The sequence below is a fragment of the Myxine glutinosa genome, chromosome 2, assembly GCF_964187855.1.
Source record: "Myxine glutinosa chromosome 2, kmMyxGlut1.1, whole genome shotgun sequence".
In the NCBI taxonomy this organism is placed as follows: domain Eukaryota; kingdom Metazoa; phylum Chordata; class Myxini; order Myxiniformes; family Myxinidae; genus Myxine; species Myxine glutinosa.
The window spans coordinates 10262181-10278958 of record NC_136262.1 but is presented as its reverse complement, the minus strand read 5'-3'; the positions used below and the strand labels follow the sequence as shown (position 1 = coordinate 10278958).

The window sequence follows — 16778 nt, the reverse complement described above, 5'->3', positions numbered from 1 at the left end:
GAGCAAGAAACCGTTGACTTTGACTAGGCATTCTGCCGACATGTACAACGTCTGAATCATGCCTACAAATCTCCTCCCCAACCCAAATGTTAGCAAGGTTTCAAACAGATACTCATGGTTCATCTGGTCAAAGGCTTTCTCCTGATCCAAGGAAAGAAATCCGACTTGAGTCCGAGTCATGTCCGCATACTGTATCAGGTCTCTGACAAGGGATATGTTGTCATGTATTGTCCTGCCTGGAATGGCATAAGATTGGTCCGGGCTGACTAATTTTGTCAGGACTGGTCCGAGACGGAGTGACAACATTTTAGCCATGACCTTATAATCCACACACAGCAGAGACACAGGGCGGTAATTCTTCAAGTCTCTCAAGTCACCCTCCTTGGGAATCAAGACCAGCATCGCTCGACGCCAAGAAAGGGGCATTATACCTGTATCACATGCTTCCTGAGCTACGCTTAGGTAATCAGGTCCAACCAAGTCCCATACTTTTGTATAGAATTCACATGATAAGCCATCCATGCCAGGGGCTTTATCTCTTGATAGGCTGTGCAGGGCGGTTTTCAATTCTTGCAGAGATAATGGAGTCTCCAGCTGCTCCCGGTCTTCTACAGAGGCCTCAGGAAGACTACTCCTCAAAGTGCCACCTGCACCTGCATCTGTGCTCTTACCCGAATACAGCTGAGCGTAAAAGGCTCTAATTCGTTTTTGAACACCCTCAGAGCCATTGAGCAAGAGACCATCTTCTGCGAGAACACTCGCTATAGTCCTGAATTGACCTTTGCGTTTTTCCACCCCTTTGAGATAATTCAGGACATATTCATCCTCAGAAATAAACTGCAAACGAGAGCGCACATACGCCCCTCGTGCCTTCACACGACTACATGCTTTAAGGGTGCTCTTTTTTTCTTGGTATGCCTGCAGTTCAGTAGAGGTAAGTGTGGCCAGGTGCTTCTCAAGGTGCAGCAGTTCCTCTTCCAGTCTTTTTATCCCTAACCCAAGTGTTTTGCTCGATCCATACGAGTATTCCTGACACAGCAATTTCAATCGTACCTTGCCTACATCCCACCAGAATCCAAGTGAGCAAAAATCTCCTTTTTTATTCCTCCAGGCTTGCCAAAAATTCAAAAAGATTGACAAAAAGGCTTCATCCTGACTTAAAGCATTGTTCAGGTGCCACAAGCCAGGGCCTCGCCTTGTTTCCGCCAGGGAAAACTTAATCCAGGCCAAGTTGTGATCTGTGAAATGGGCAACTTTTATGCCGGAGTCACTGACAATCTTACACCAACGGTGAGACACGTAAATTCTATCGAGCCGGGATTGTGATATATGACCACCTCTGATACTCGTATACGTGAATGTTCTGTCTGTGGGGTGTTGTATGTGCCAAGTATCCCTCAAGTTTAACAGTGTTATGGTTTGTTGTAATATTCTTACAGAGGGATTATGCGGCTCCTGACCTATTCGATCAAGGGAGGGGTTTAGAGTGCAATTAAAGTCTCCTCCAAGAATTACACACTCTTCACCAGGCAAGGTGAGCATGAATCTCTGCAACCGGTTGAAGAAAATCCCCCTTGCAACTCCTACACAAGGTGCATAAATGTTGATGAAATTGACAACAAATTCTTCAAACTTTGCTTTTATATGTAGCAACCGCCCCACACTGGCTTCCTTTACGACAAGTATTTCAGGTTTCCTCTTTGGTGAAAAGAGGGTAGCCACTCCACAAGATGTGTCCGTTAGGTGACTGAAAAAGGCCAAGCCTTCCCATTGGTTTTCCCATCGGGATGCAGCCTCTGGGGTCGTGTGGGTTTCCTGCAAAAAGGTTACTTCAAGTTTTTCCTTCACACAGAATGACAATACCTGGTGCACACGGAATGCATCCTTACAGCCATTGACATTCAATGATCCTATTCGTAAGTTTGATGTCATTATTGTATTCAGAGCTTTGTTTCTGTGAAATTCATCCTCCTAAACGAATTTATATTCAGGCCCGTAACTCAACAACTTTGCTAGAAACTTCCTGACTCGGGCTTGTTCGGCCGAGCCTGAAGTCCTTGTTTTATGTCCCTCTCTCCTTAGTGCATACAAGTAATGCACTAGCAAGTCATAATCTTTCCACCGTTTCAGCGCATTTTCCACTTTCTTCCTGCTATGCAAGCTTTGTTCCAGGAACTCGAGTATCTCCTGGCTGGGAATGCAGGAATGGCGTCCTGCAGGTAGGTCTGTCTCTAAACCAGTCAGTGACCCTTGATAGTCTTCCCCATCACCAATACTTTCCTCATCATCGCTGTCTGGAGGTTCAAGATCCTTCTCCTTTGGTGTACTTGTACAATGTGTCAAGTCTTCTGCCATGTCGTCTCTCAAGGCTGACTTGGCATAATCTTCTGGCGCAGAGGAACGCTCCTTTGGCTCTGATGCGGCGGACGTTGCTACACCTGTGGGAATGGATGCCTCCTCCTCAGTTGGTATAGGAGATCCAACCTTTTGGGGTCGTAAATTAGAGATGTGCTCAACTATTCCCCTTTCTGCGCCAACAGTGAGTGAAGTGACATCACCTGAGATGTCGGTCAGTGCCAGCAACTTTATTGATGCTTGTGTGTCTGGTTCCCTCTCTCTGTCTGTCCCACCGATGAATGCTACTTCAGAATCCTTTGAAACTTCGGTGTTAATCCTTCGGTTCAGAACTGCTCTTGTAGATGTTTCAATCCCTGGTTTATTTTGAAGCTTCGTTGCAGTTGTTATTATTGGATGCATTTTCTCAGGAGCCAACATCACAGTATCGTTTGGCCCTGTCAAGTCAGATACCTCTAGGTTGTTTGTCTTTACCGTGCTGGGTTTACTACCTGACGGTCTCCCTTCCTGTTCATTCTTCAAACTGTCTTTGGGTGGATCTGAGAGAGAAGACTCTCCATATCCTGTCGTTTGATGAATAGTTTCCTCTTCTTCTTCTTCTTCTTCCATTTCTTCAGATTGGGTTACCACTCTTTTCTCCTTCAGAATACTAGGCTTTACAAATCCCTTTGACACATTACTTCCCGTGTCATCCTCAATTGTACCAGCGTGTTCCGTGGTCCCATCCTCTGCGGGTTCTGATTTCCTCTTCTGTGCTCTCTTTGCCTTCCCTGCTCCCACTGCCTGCCATTGCTTTATGGCAGCGGAAGAGTTGGGATGAGAAGCTGGTATAGAACTTTCTTGAGGGTCCACTGACCTCGAGCACAAAGGAGCAACCGCCTCTCTTAGGTTACCTTCAGTGACGCTGGGATCCTCTCGAGGCTGATCTGGACGTTGAGGAGCTGCAACCTCTTTAATGACGGTGGGGCAGTCTGCTCTCCTGTGATCCTTCGCTTTGCATACAAAACAACGGGGTTCGTTTGTCAGATAAAACACCCTGTAATTCTTTCCGTCAAAAGGAATAACAAACGACCCCTCACATTCAGCATCCTTTCCCAATTCAATGGATACTTGTCTTTTAAAAGACCAGACATGTTGTAGGGAGGGCTCATGACAGCCCAAAGACACAGGCTTGATGGGTGATCTCAACACTCCCAGTCGTTCCAGGAAAGGCACCACGACATTGTCAGGCACGTAAGGAGGTATATTAGATATAATTATCCTTGTACCAAGACTTGAGAGCGGCTCGACTTGTACAAAGAGTCCTCCCACACTAATCCCTTTCTCAATGGCTTTGTTTGCTGCAGCCTCTGAGTTAAGAAAGAACACAGCTTGTCCATACATTTTCGAGGCTGCAACTATCGTTGCTGGATCAACCACACTAGCGAGTGCGTTCACATAGGCCTCTATTTGGGTGATTTGGCCCAGCTCGCATTTCACCCCGTGCTTCCTTGTTAACGCCTTAAACGGGTGGGCAGGGCGGTTCCCACCTGCACCAGAGGTAGTGGCGGCCATTTTTGCCCATGTACCATCCAGAGGCATGATTGCTATTAACGGTATATTTCCCGTCAAATGAAAATGAAAAAAAAAATATATATCAATGAGCTCGTTCGCGAGCTTTTGCTTACTTTAGCACGTCCGGACCGGTATGCTGAAGATTAACTCAAAAGGATAATCAAACGCGCGTTAAGCAAATAACTTATCGGCCTAATCGCCAAAACTATGCAAATTTAGCACAGAAAGTCAAGGGTGATTAAGCAAAAACAAGGAAGTCAAACAGTTTGTGATACGCCGCAAAACGGGCGCGGCAAAACTAGTCCCACACGGGTGCGGCCGCACGCCGCGGCTAGGCCCAAACACAAAGGGACTAATAACTCAAACGGGACGTCAAAGTAAAGTAACAAAATGAACCAACTCGGTTCAAATAACCCAAATAAACCAAAAATACAAACGAAAACGGAAGCGGATGAGAAGGAAATGTCGAAAATAGCACGGCTCGAGGAGCAGCAAAATGGCGTGGCGTGGCGTAGTAGTAGTAGTAATAGTGGGGTAGGAGTAATAGTGGGGTAGGAGTAATAGTGGGGTAGTAGTAATAGTGGGGTAGTAGTAGTAGTAGTAATGGTAGTAGGAGTAGTGGAAGTAGTAGTAGTAGTAGTAGTAGTAGTAGTAGTAGTAGTAGTAGTAGTAGTAGTAGTAGTAATAGTGGGGTAGTAGTAATAGTGGGGTAGTAGTAGTGGGGTAGGAGTAATAGTGGGGTAGGAGTAATAGTGGGGTAGTAGTAATAGTGGGGTAGTAGTAGTAGTAGTAATGGTAGTAGGAGTAGTGGAAGTAGTAGTAGTAATGGTAGTAGGAGTAGTGGAAGTAGTAGTCGTGGTAGTAGTAGTAGTAGTAGTAGTAGTAGTAGTAGTAGTAGTAGTAGTAGTAGTAGTAATAGTGGGGTAGTAGTAATAGTGGGGTAGTAGTAATAGTGGGGTAGGAGTAATAGTGGGGTAGGAGTAATAGTGGGGTAGTAGTAATAGTGGGGTAGTAGTAGTAGTAGTAATGGTAGTAGGAGTAGTGGAAGTAGTAGTAGTAATGGTAGTAGGAGTAGTGGAAGTAGTAGTCGTGGTAGTAGTAGTAGTAGTAGTAGTAGTAGTAGTAGTAGTAGTAGTAGTAGTAGTAGTAGTAGTAGTAGTAGTAATAGTGGGGTAGTAGTAATAGTGGGGTAGTAGTAGTGGGGTAGTAATAGTAGTAATAGTGGGGTAGTAGTAGTAGTGAGGTAGGAGTAATAGTGGGGTAGGAGTAATAGTGGGGTAGTAGTAATAGTGGGGTAGTAGTAGTAGTAGTAATGGTAGTAGGAGTAGTGGAAGTAGTAGTAGTAATGGTAGTAGGAGTAGTGGAAGTAGCAGTAGTAGTAGTAGTAGTAGTAGTAGTAGTAGTAGTAGTAGTAGTAGTAGTAGTAGTAATAGTGGGGTAGTAGTAATAGTGGGGTAGTAGTAGTGGGGTAGTAATAGTAGTAATAGTGGGGTAGTAGTAGTAGTAGTAGTAGTAGTAGTAGTAGTAGTAGTAGTAGTAGTAGTAGCTTGGTATTGCTTGTTTTAACCTCCATCAGTCTATTCCAGGCGGATTTCTGAAACGTTTGGTCTTTACTCTGCGAAACACCAGGGTGGTAGTTTATAGCTGGGTCGGGATTCAAACTCATGCCATCTCTGAGCATGGAGACACCTTTAGGCGATCCTGCCAACCCCAAAGCAAACGTTACAATCAACAGTCGAAAAATGTTTTTTTGCCTTTGAAGCAACGATCCATCAAAATGCGATTCCCTTATGATCCTCCGAAACCAAGTAACAGAGGAACAAGGTGCCAAACACCATGTGAATTATTACCTGACCAGCGAGCGGAGCGAAAAGCGGGGTTAAACAACTGGTTTACATTGTCTGTTTACAGACGTCGATCTGTGATCCAGGAACAACTTAATTTCAATTGAATTATATATTTTGAACACGAATCCGAACATGAATTGGACGGAACACGAAGCTGAAGTTTCGCAGTAATTTGGTTCTGAATTTGGCAAATTGGACGGAATCCGATCGCCCATGCGCAGAGAGGAGGAATATTTTTGGGTTTTTTGGACTGTCTGTCTGACAGTTAAACAAAATTGAAAATCATACCAAACAGGAAACTTACTGTATTTATGGAAATCATAAAGTACACAAACAACAGGCACAAAGAACTAATGTAACGTTATTAAAGAAGGTGGTGTAAAGGAAGGTGCATCAACAGCGGTAAAAAAAATTCAGGGAAAAGTCTTTTCTCTACAGATTTAAAACTTTATTTTCTTTCAACTTAATGATGTATGTGGATCGTGAAGAACACAAATCACCTTCTTGCCACTTCAAACTCCACTTTGGCGGGATTTGGACAAAATATTCCAACATTTTACGCCATCTCGACCAGCAAATGTTCCGCTCGCGCTCATGTTGTGTTTGTTTTTGCTTCCCCTTCTCTCCCCATCTTGTCTACCACTCTCCTTATTATATATTTTGTGTGTCTGTTTCATTTTTTTGTGTGATAAATGTTTGCTCTTTCACGAGCCTCGATCCTGTATACAAAAAAGAAAAGAAAAAAAAAGGGGGAATATCGAGATTGAGATAAAATGGTGGCTCTTAGGAAACATAGATTGTGATTGGAAACGCAAAGCAACAGTTTGAAACACTCTTCGTGCCCTTTTTCCCCAAGACTGCGCAGAATAAGGCGGAATAACGTGTTCGATGTTCTTTCCAGTTAAAATGGTAATTTTGGGGAAATACAAAATATGCATCACGACGAAATTCTAGAGAAGGTGTGATTTGTTTAATATGAGAAAATTGCATCATTGTAAATAACATGGCAACATTAGGTTTCTTGACACCATTTCAAGCTGAAGACTGAAACCACCTGTTATTGGAAAAGCAGCAGCAATTAAACTGGTTTAAAGGGATAATTAAAGTGTCAACCTCTCACAAAGACATAAACAATCTCAATAGAACAGATTATGCTATTTATGACGTCAGCATTTAATTACTCTTGGTTAACAAAGTATTGGGATTGGAAGGCTAATTAATTAACACTCATTTATGTGATTTCTAATAATGCGTCGTTGCTGCCAGTGACACTTTGTACCACATGTTGGTCAGTGACACTTTGGTTCACATGTTGGTCAGTGACACTTTGGTTCACATGTTCGTCAGTGACACTTTGTACCACATGTTGGTCAGTGGGAGAGGTATAAAACATATCGACACTGCAAGGACTTCCAAGAAAGAAGTTGGAATTTCGAAAAAGTGTATCTGGGGTGAATTAGCGGGGGGAGAAAAGATCAAGGTTTTGGATGGGGGAAAATAAGAGATGGTGGTGAACAGCTGTTTTAAAGACCTGGAGGGTGGAGTGGGATTGAAGGGAGTGGGGGAGTTTGTTCCAGAGGCGGGAGTAAAGAGGAATGAAAGAGTGAATGTGAGCAGAGAGCCGAGATTTCGGCAGTTTAACCATAAGAGGGTTGCTGGCAGATCTTGTGCGACCTGTAGGAATATTTGGGGGACAGCGCACAGAGCTGGGGGAGCAAGGCCGGAGAGGAGTCGGTAGAAGACAGAAAGACCACCAACCTGCCTTCGGTGAGTGAGTGAAAGGCCCTCGGAGTTAGCTTCATCGCAGGAGATTCCAGTGATTCTGAAAGCTTTGGTTTCAACAGCGTGAAGCCGAGCAAGGTGTGAGGCAGGAGCACCGGCCCAGAGGGGGGGAACACTATTCCATTGAGCTGCGGATGAAAGCCTTGTATGTGGTGAGGAGCTCAGGTGTGCCTAGGAAGGACTTCGCACGACGGAGGATGCCCAGTCGGCGACTGGCTTTGGAGGCCAGCTTGGAAATGTGGTTTTCCCAAGAAAGATCATGGTAGATTGTGAGACCCAAAAGCTTGAGCGACAGAACTTCTTGGAGTGGATTGTTGAGAAAGTAGATGGGAGGGTTTTCCAGTCGGTCTTTTCGGAGAGACATAGTAAGAGTGTGAGATTTGTCAGGATTGAAAGACATGTTCCACTTGTTTGACCAGTCTGTGATTTTGTCCAGGTCTGCAGAGAGTGAGGAGGCTGCAGACTGCCGATCTGAGGGAAGAGGAATGGAGCGGTAGAGAGTGGAGTCATCAGCAAAGAGAAAGAGAGGATTTTCCAGAGAGTCGGAGAGATCATTGATGAAGACCAGAAAAAGCACAGGGCCCAGAACACTACCTTGGGGAACTCCAGCCAGAACAGGAAGGGGTGATGAGAGAAATCCATTCAGGGCTACACGTTGACTACGACCAGAGAGGAAGTCCGCAAGCCAAGCGTGGAGATTTCCATGGATACCATAGGAGGGGAGTTTGGTGAGCAGAGCGGGGTGCCAGACCGTATCGAAGGCACGTGATATGTCAAGAGAGACAGCTCTGATTTCCTGTTTGGCATTTAGGACCTGGCCATGGTTGAGACAGCAGAAGCAACATGTCCAGAGTAGAATGACCTGGTCTGAATCCAAATTGATGATCAGAGATCAAGCCATTGGAGAAGAGGAAGGATTTGATATCCGAAGCAATGATGGATTCCATGACTTTGCTGAAAATTGGGAGCAGGCTGATTGGTCTGTAGTTGCAAGGATTTGTTTTTGCACCTTTTTTGTGTAAAGCGGTAATGTTTGCTGATTTCCAGGATGCCGGCAGATGACCTTGAGCAAAAGAGAGGGTGAAAAGAACAGAGAGAGGGTGAGATAGAGTGGCAGAGCAGGATTTTAGGACCCGTGGGCTGATGCCATCTGGTCCAGTTGCAGAATCAGAGTCGAGGTTTGACAAAAACTTCTCCACCTTGTCAGGAGAGAAGGACACAGAGTCCAGGAGCAGTTGGGTACGACTGGGTACGGTGGGTACACAGAGAGACGGGTTTGGGACACAAGATTTTGAGGCAAACACAGAGTTGAGGCATTCAGCTTTTTCACGTGCGGTGTCAACTGTGTAGCCATTTGAGGTAAGGGAGGCGATGGAGGGGGAACAAACACCAGAACACTTTGTACCACATGTTGGTCAGTGACACTTTGTACCATATGTTCGTCAGTGACACTTTGTACCACATGTTGGTCAGTGACACTTTGTACCACATGTTGGTCAGTGACACTTTGTACCATATGTTGGTCAGTGACACTTTGTACCACATGTTGGTCAGTGACACTTTGTACCATATGTTGGTCAGTGACACTTTGTACCATATGTTGGTCAGTGTCACTTTGTACCACATGTTGGTCAGTGACACTTTGTACCATATGTTGGTCAGTGTCACTTTGTACCACATGTTTGTCAGTGTCACTTTGTACCACATGTTGGTCAGTGACATTTTGTACCATATGTTGGTCAGTGACACTTTGTACCATATGTTGGTCAGTGACACTTTGTACCATATGTTGGTCAGTGTCACTTTGTTCCATATGTTGGTCAGTGTCACTTTGTACCACATGTTGGTCAGTGTCACTTTGTACCACATGTTGGTCAGTGACACTTTGTACCATATGTTGGTCAGTGACACTTTGTACCATATGTTTGTCAGTGTCACTTTGTACCACATGTTGGTCAGTGAAAATTTGTACCACATGTTCGTCAGCGACACTTTGTACCACATCTTGGTCAGTGACACTTTGTATCACATGTTGGTCAGTGACACTTTGTACCACATGTTGGTCAGTGACACTTTGTACCACGTGTTGGTGGATATCTGGTGGAACTTGAACCATTGCTCCTTCAGAGCAAGTGCAAGTTCCATCGTGGATTGTGCTGCGTTCACTGTGCCCCTCAGGTGGCATCCGAGTGCCCGAAGGGGTTGATATCAGGTGTCTCGGTTGGCCACTGAAGATTTTCAACGTCATCGTCCTTTGAACTGATTCCAAAGTGTGGCAAGGTTCCCTGTCATGCTGGTAGATGTAAGGTGCCAATTTGATTCATACAGAAGATTCAAACAAGAAGTACATGTGTTTTATTTGTCAGATGTAGGGCGCCCCTTTATATGAACCTTTCTGGAGCATGCCATGGTTCCTCCTAAGAACACAAAGGTAGTCCAGCATTTACACGAGATTTTTTTTGAATGTCTCTTATTAGTCCCCTACCGGTGTACACCGGAGGGGACTATAGGTTTGCACGCCGTCCCTCCGTCTGTCCGTCCGTCAGTCCGTCACGCAAAGAACAGTTTTCTGGACTTTTTTCTAAACGCTTAATGCTAATGATTTCAAACTTGGCACATGGTTTCCTCATGATAAGTTACAGATCAAGTTCGAACTTCACGACGTTTCGATCATTTTTGACAAAGTTATGGCACTTTGAACTTAGGGAATTCTGATAATTCTGATGATCCTTAACTCAGTGCCATTTTAAGTTTTAATTTCCTTTAAAAAACATTTTCTCTGCAATAATAGGACCGATTGAGATCAAATTTTCACCATAGGAGGGACTCGGTCTGTAAAATATTTTAATGGTAATTATGACGTCACAGGTCACGTGGTTCGGCCGCCATATTGTGTTTCGTGAAAACACGAAAACCCCTTTTCCTCTGCAACGGCTGAACAGATCGAGGCCAACCTTTGCAGGCAGAATCGCATACCCATGATGAACAAAAAAGTCAGCGAGCATGACGTCATGCATCACATGGTTTCAGAGTTATGACGTTTTTAAGCATGAACCTTTAAAACCGAGCTCCTCCCTCATTTTTGATCCAATTGAGGGGAAACTTCACAGATCTGTTCAGCATGTCAATCTACTAAAATGTCTTTTTGGAATTTGCGATAAGGCACGTGGTTTTGCAGATATCGTTAATTAAACGAAAATATTTTAAAAATGGATATCTCTTGTTTATTCTAGAGTTCTCCTCAAGCCGCACCGCGAGCCCTCAGCCTCGTCTCGCAAACGTCAAAAGCGCGACACAGCGTGCGCTTTCGGGAGGAGCAGAGCCAAGCCAAGCAACATATATATATATACACATCGATCATTGATCGTGAACCGGAAAATAAAATAAATTACTGATATTTAGCGACTCGAAAGGTTCTTTATCAACAACGTATTTTCTCGTGCTTCTGCTGACCTGTCTGCAATGAGTATAAATCGAAGTCCCGAGTGCGAATCACAGGTGAGCCCGTTCTGAGGTAATTAGCGATTGGGAACGATTCAGAACCTGTGGATAAATAACCCTTCGTAATTTCCCCAACAGTTTTCCGGATGACAGACTGCCGGTAGGGGGCATGTATTGCAGCGCAATACTCAGAATGCTTGTTTGCTATTGTTTGGAATTTTCTCCAAGATATGGAATGTCTCTTCTTTTCTATACTTTGCCACTTGGGACACACCATATAGATAGGGGCATTTTCTACTCCCCTGACATTTTCCCCAAGAATATATATATATCACACACCCATAGAAATTTCATCAAGATGTGACTTTAAGTTCCAGATTCCTCCCTCCCCAACCTAACCCCAAGTCCTTTACTCCCCTCCCAAACCCAAGTCCTTAAGCCCAAGCCTCAACCCCCTCTCCCATATATATCTGCCAACTATCTGTGCCCACCCAACAACTCTGTCCTTCCTCCCCCTTTCTTCTTCAAGACCTCCACTCCCTTTCCTCATAATTCCCAAGTCCTCAAGCCCCCTTGCAACCTCCAGGTCCTCAGCCCCCTTACACAACACAGGTTCGCAGCCCCCCCCTCAACCCCAACAATCCGCAAGCCCCCTTGCAACCTCCAGGTCCTCAGCCCCCTTACACAGCACAGGTTCTCAGCCCCCCCCCCCAACCCCAACAATCCTCAAGCCCCCTTGCAACCTCCAAGTCCTCAACCCCCTTACACAACACAGGTTCTCAGTCCCCCCCACCCCCAACAATCCTCAAGCCCCCTTGCAGCCTCCAAGTCCTCAACCCCCTTACACAACACAGGTTCTCAGCCCCCCCACCCCCAACAATCCTCAAGCCCCCTTGCAACCTCCAAGTCCTCAACCCCCTTACACAACACAGGTTCTCAGTCCCCCCACCCCCAACAATCCTCAAGCCCCCTTGCAAACTCCAAGTCCTCAACCCCCTTACACAACACAGGTTCTCAGTCCCCCCACCCCCAACAATCCTCAAGCCCCCTTGCAACCTCCAAGTCCTCAACCCCCTTACACAACACAGGTTCTCAGTCCCCCCACCCCCAACAATCCCCAAGCCCCCTTGCAAACTCCAAGTCCTCAACCCCCTTACACAACACAGGTTCTCAGCCCCCCCAACCCCAACAATCCTCAAGCCCCCTTGCAACCTCCAAGTCCTCAACCCCCTTACACAACACAGGTTCTCAGCCCCCCCAACCCCAACAATCCCCAAGCCCCCTTGCAAACTCCAAGTCCTCAACCCCCTTACACAACACAGGTTCTCAGTCCCCCCAACCCCAACAATCCCCAAGCCCCCTTGCAACCTCCAAGTCCTCAACCCCCTTACACAACACAGGTTCTTAGTCCCCCCCACCCCCAACAATCCTCAAGCCCCCTTGCAGCCTCCAAGTCCTCAACCCCTTACACAACACAGGTTCTCAGCCCCCCCACCCCCAACAATCCTCAAGCCCCCTTGCAACCTCCAAGTCTTCAACCCCCTTACACAACACAGGTTCTCAGTCCCCCCACCCCCAACAATCCTCAAGCCCCCTTGCAAACTCCAAGTCCTCAACCCCCTTACACAACACAGGTTCTCAGTCCCCTCACCCCCAACAATCCTCAAGCCCCCTTGCAACCTCCAAGTCCTCAACCCCCTTACACAACACAGGTTCTCAGTCCCCCCACCCCCAACAATCCTCAAGCCCCCTTGCAAACTCCAAGTCCTCAACCCCCTTACACAACACAGGTTCTCAGTCCCCCCACCCCAACAATCCTCAAGCCCCCTTGCAACCTCCAAGTCCTCAACCCCCTTACACAACACAGGTTCTCAGTCCCCCCACCCCAACAATCCTCAAGCCCCCTTGCAACCTCCAAGTCCTCAACCCCCTTACACAACACAGGTTCTCAGTCCCCCCACCCCCAACAATCCCCAAGCCCCCTTGCAAACTCCAAGTCCTCAACCCCCTTACACAACACAGGTTCTCAGCCCCCCCAACCCCAACAATCCTCAAGCCCCCTTGCAACCTCCAAGTCCTCAACCCCCTTACACAACACAGGTTCTCAGCCCCCCCAACCCCAACAATCCCCAAGCCCCCTTGCAAACTCCAAGTCCTCAACCCCCTTACACAACACAGGTTCTCAGTCCCCCCAACCCCAACAATCCCCAAGCCCCCTTGCAAACTCCAAGTCCTCAGCCCCCTTGCACAACACAGGTTCTCAGTCCCCCCACCCCCAACAATCCTCAAGCCCCCTTGCAACCTCCAAGTCCTCAACCCCCTTACACAACACAGGTTCTCAGTCCCCCCACCCCCAACAATCCTCAAGCCCCCTTGCAAACTCCAAGTCCTCAGCCCCCTTGCACAACACAGGTTCTCAGTCCCCCCACCCCCAACAATCCCCAAGCCCCCTTGCAAACTCCAAGTCCTCAGCCCCCTTGCACAACACAGGTTCTCAGTCCCCCCACCCCCAACAATCCTCAAGCCCCCTTGCAACCTCCAAGTCCTCAACCCCCTTACACAACACAGGTTCTCAGTCCCCCCACCCCCAACAATCCTCAAGCCCCCTTGCAAACTCCAAGTCCTCAGCCCCCTTGCACAACACAGGTTCTCAGTCCCCCCACCCCCAACAATCCTCAAGCCCCCTTGCAAACTCCAAGTCCTCAACCCCCTTACACAACACAGGTTCTCAGTCCCCCCACCCCCAACAATCCTCAAGCCCCCTTGCAAACTCCAAGTCCTCAACCCCCTTACACAACACAGGTTCTCAGCCCCCCCCCCCCCCCCCCACTCCCAACAATCCTCAAGCCCCCTCTCAAATATCTCTGTCCACTCTCTGCCCATGACCCCCGACTCTATTCCCGACTCTATTCCCGACTCGAACCCAGCTGGCTTATTAACGATTTTTAGAGTGGGGATAATCTGCTTTTCCCATAATCTGTCAGCCCATTCCATTCCATGATATCTGGGCTGGTCTAAGGAATATGTTTCACTCACATTAACTTATCACCCCCGATCGGCCTCCTATATATATGTATACATGTATACATATATACGTGTGTGTGTGTGTGTGTGTGTGTGTGTTTGTTTGTTTGTGTGTGTGTGTGTGTGTTTGTATATGTTTGTCTGTGTGTGTATGTTTGTGGGTTTTTTTGTGCGTATATGTGAGTGTGTATGTTTATGCATCCATGCTACAGCTGCATGCTTAATTTGACAACAATCAAAGGAATCGATGGTTTTGGTGCTTAGAATGCAGAGTGATTCACAAGTCACTTGCACGAACAAGGCTGCAGCAGCACAAGCGGCATTAAAATCTGAAAATCTCCACTCTCATGGTACAAGCTAACGAACAATATAGAAAGCACATCGTAATCTCAATAACTATTTTAATCGATGGAATGACATGAGATACAAATACCATTGCATATTTTGTACAACGAGACATGACAAAATAATTTACACATTACCACTATATTTTAATTTTACACATTACATATATATTGTACACATTATATATAATGCAGATAAGTGGAAAAGAGTAATGTACAACACACTATGCATGCAACATCAGGTGAGGAATCTGAACCCCACCTGAACATCAACCCATCTTCCAATAGCAGTGTATGAAACTCTTCCTTTTCCTCTCAGCTCCTTTTGTGTTTATATGTGTGTATATGTGTATATGTGTGTGTTTATATGTATATGTGTGTGTTTATATGTATATGTGTGTACATGTGCATATGTGTGTATATGTGTGTATATGTGTATATATGTGTGTGTATATGTGTGCATTTGTGTTTATATGTATATTTGTGTATATGTGGGTATATATATGTGTGTGTATATGTTATGTGTGTGTTTATGTGCATATGTGTGTATATGTGCATATGTGTGTATATGTGTATATATGTATGTGTATATGTGTGCATTTGTGTTTATATGTATATTTGTGTATATGTTTGTATATATATATGTGTGTGTATATGTGTGTGTTTATATGTATATGTGTGTATATGTGCATATGTGTATATGTGTGTGTTTATATGTATATGTGTGTGTTTATATATATATGTGTGTATATGTGCATATGTGTGTATATGTGTGTTTATATGTATATGTGTGTGTATATGTGTGCATGTGTGTGTATATATATATATATATATATGTGTGTGTATATGTGTATATTTGTGTATATGTGTGCATGTGTGTTTATATGTATATGTGTATATATGTGTATATATTTGTGTATATGTGTGCATGTGTGTATACGTGTATATGTGTGTGTATATGTGTATATGTGTGCATGTGTGTATATATATGTGTGTATGTGTGTGCATGTGTGTTTGTGTGTATATATATGTGTGTTTGTGTGTATATATGTGTGTGTATATGTGTGCATTTGTGTTTATATGTATATTTGTGTATATGTGTGTATATATATGTGTGTGTATATGTGTGTGTTTATATGTTTATGTGTGTATATGTGCATATGTGTATATGTGTGTGTTTATATGTATATGTGTGTGTTTATATATATATGTGTGTATATGTGCATATGTGTGTATATGTGTGTTTATATGTATATGTGTGTGTATATGTGTGCATGTGTGTGTATATATATATATATATTTATATATATATATATGTGTGTGTATATGTGTATATTTGTGTATATGTGTGCATGTGTGTTTATATGTATATGTGTATATATGTGTATATATTTGTGTATATGTGTGCATGTGTGTATATGTGTATATGTGTGTGTATATGTGTATATGTGTGCATGTGTGTATATATATATGTGTGTATGTGTGTGCATGTGTGTTTGTGTGTATATATATGTGTGTTTGTGTGTTTGTGTGTGTGTGTAAAACCAACATAGACATAGAAAACCTCATTACATAGCCTAAGAAACGTCTTTGTAAGAGTCAAACGGAAATTCTTTGATGTCGAGTAATAAAGCACATCACAAAAACAGGTACATGTACACATCGGTATGTTCCTTATTTAGAACACCTAACTATAACAAACATGGCACCGATGAGTACAGTAAAAATGGTACAGCCGATCACATCAGACCAAGCATTGTACAATTGTGTTGTGTTACCGCACCCTGTACCACCCTCAGCACTCCAGAGCAGTGCGCCCATCGCAGCACGGCGTGCATTCTCACCTGCTCTGCAATCTCACCTGCAGCCGTTCGTTCTCCTTCCCTCACTACCTCGTCCCTCTCCCCCACGGATCTCTCGCCGAATGGTGGCTGCTCCCTCGCTCCCTTCCTTCCTCCCTGTTTCTCTCCAGCACCAAGAGCAGCGACAAAAGCGCTTGTACCTGCGGACTGCAGAGCTTGTGAAAACGATCTATCTCTCGCTCCTCCGTTCTTCCCCCACCCCTCCCCACCCCATAATCTCCCCTCCCCATCCCTTCCCCTCCCCACCCCACCATCTCCCCCCACTCCTCCCTTCTTCCTCCCATCGCCCCTCCCCCCTCCCTCCCCATCCTCTGGTCCTCCCCCACTCCCTCCCCATCCTCTGTTCCTCCCCCCCCCCCATCACCCCCCTAAGCCTCCTCCCCTCTCAAACAACTCCCTCCCCCTTTTTCCTTTCAGCCTCCGTTAAAATGCCCTCTTCACCCACTCCTCGTGACCCCGTGCAATTATTAGCATCTCCATTACTTCCCAATCGCTTTTATTATTTATTTTCATTTTACCTTCACCACAACATCCGCTTCATGTATCAGGACCAAATCACCTGCATCACT

The 16778-nt window shown here is 45.3% G+C and overlaps 1 protein-coding gene across 2 annotated transcripts in view; it reads right to left on the bottom strand.

Moving 5' to 3' along the window:
- The window catches only part of GABBR1 (gamma-aminobutyric acid type B receptor subunit 1), a 293840-nt gene extending 277504 nt beyond the window's left edge, over positions 1–16336 (bottom strand). Inside the window, exon 1 of one of the 2 annotated variants that reach the window (XM_068108736.2) lies at positions 16209–16336. The gene's annotated coding sequence lies outside the window, so the exon portion shown is untranslated. Of the gene's footprint in view, positions 1–16191 lie in introns of both variants that reach the window. The other variant, XM_068108737.2, reaches the window with a different exon arrangement.
- Positions 16337–16778: the final 442 nt, after the last annotated feature.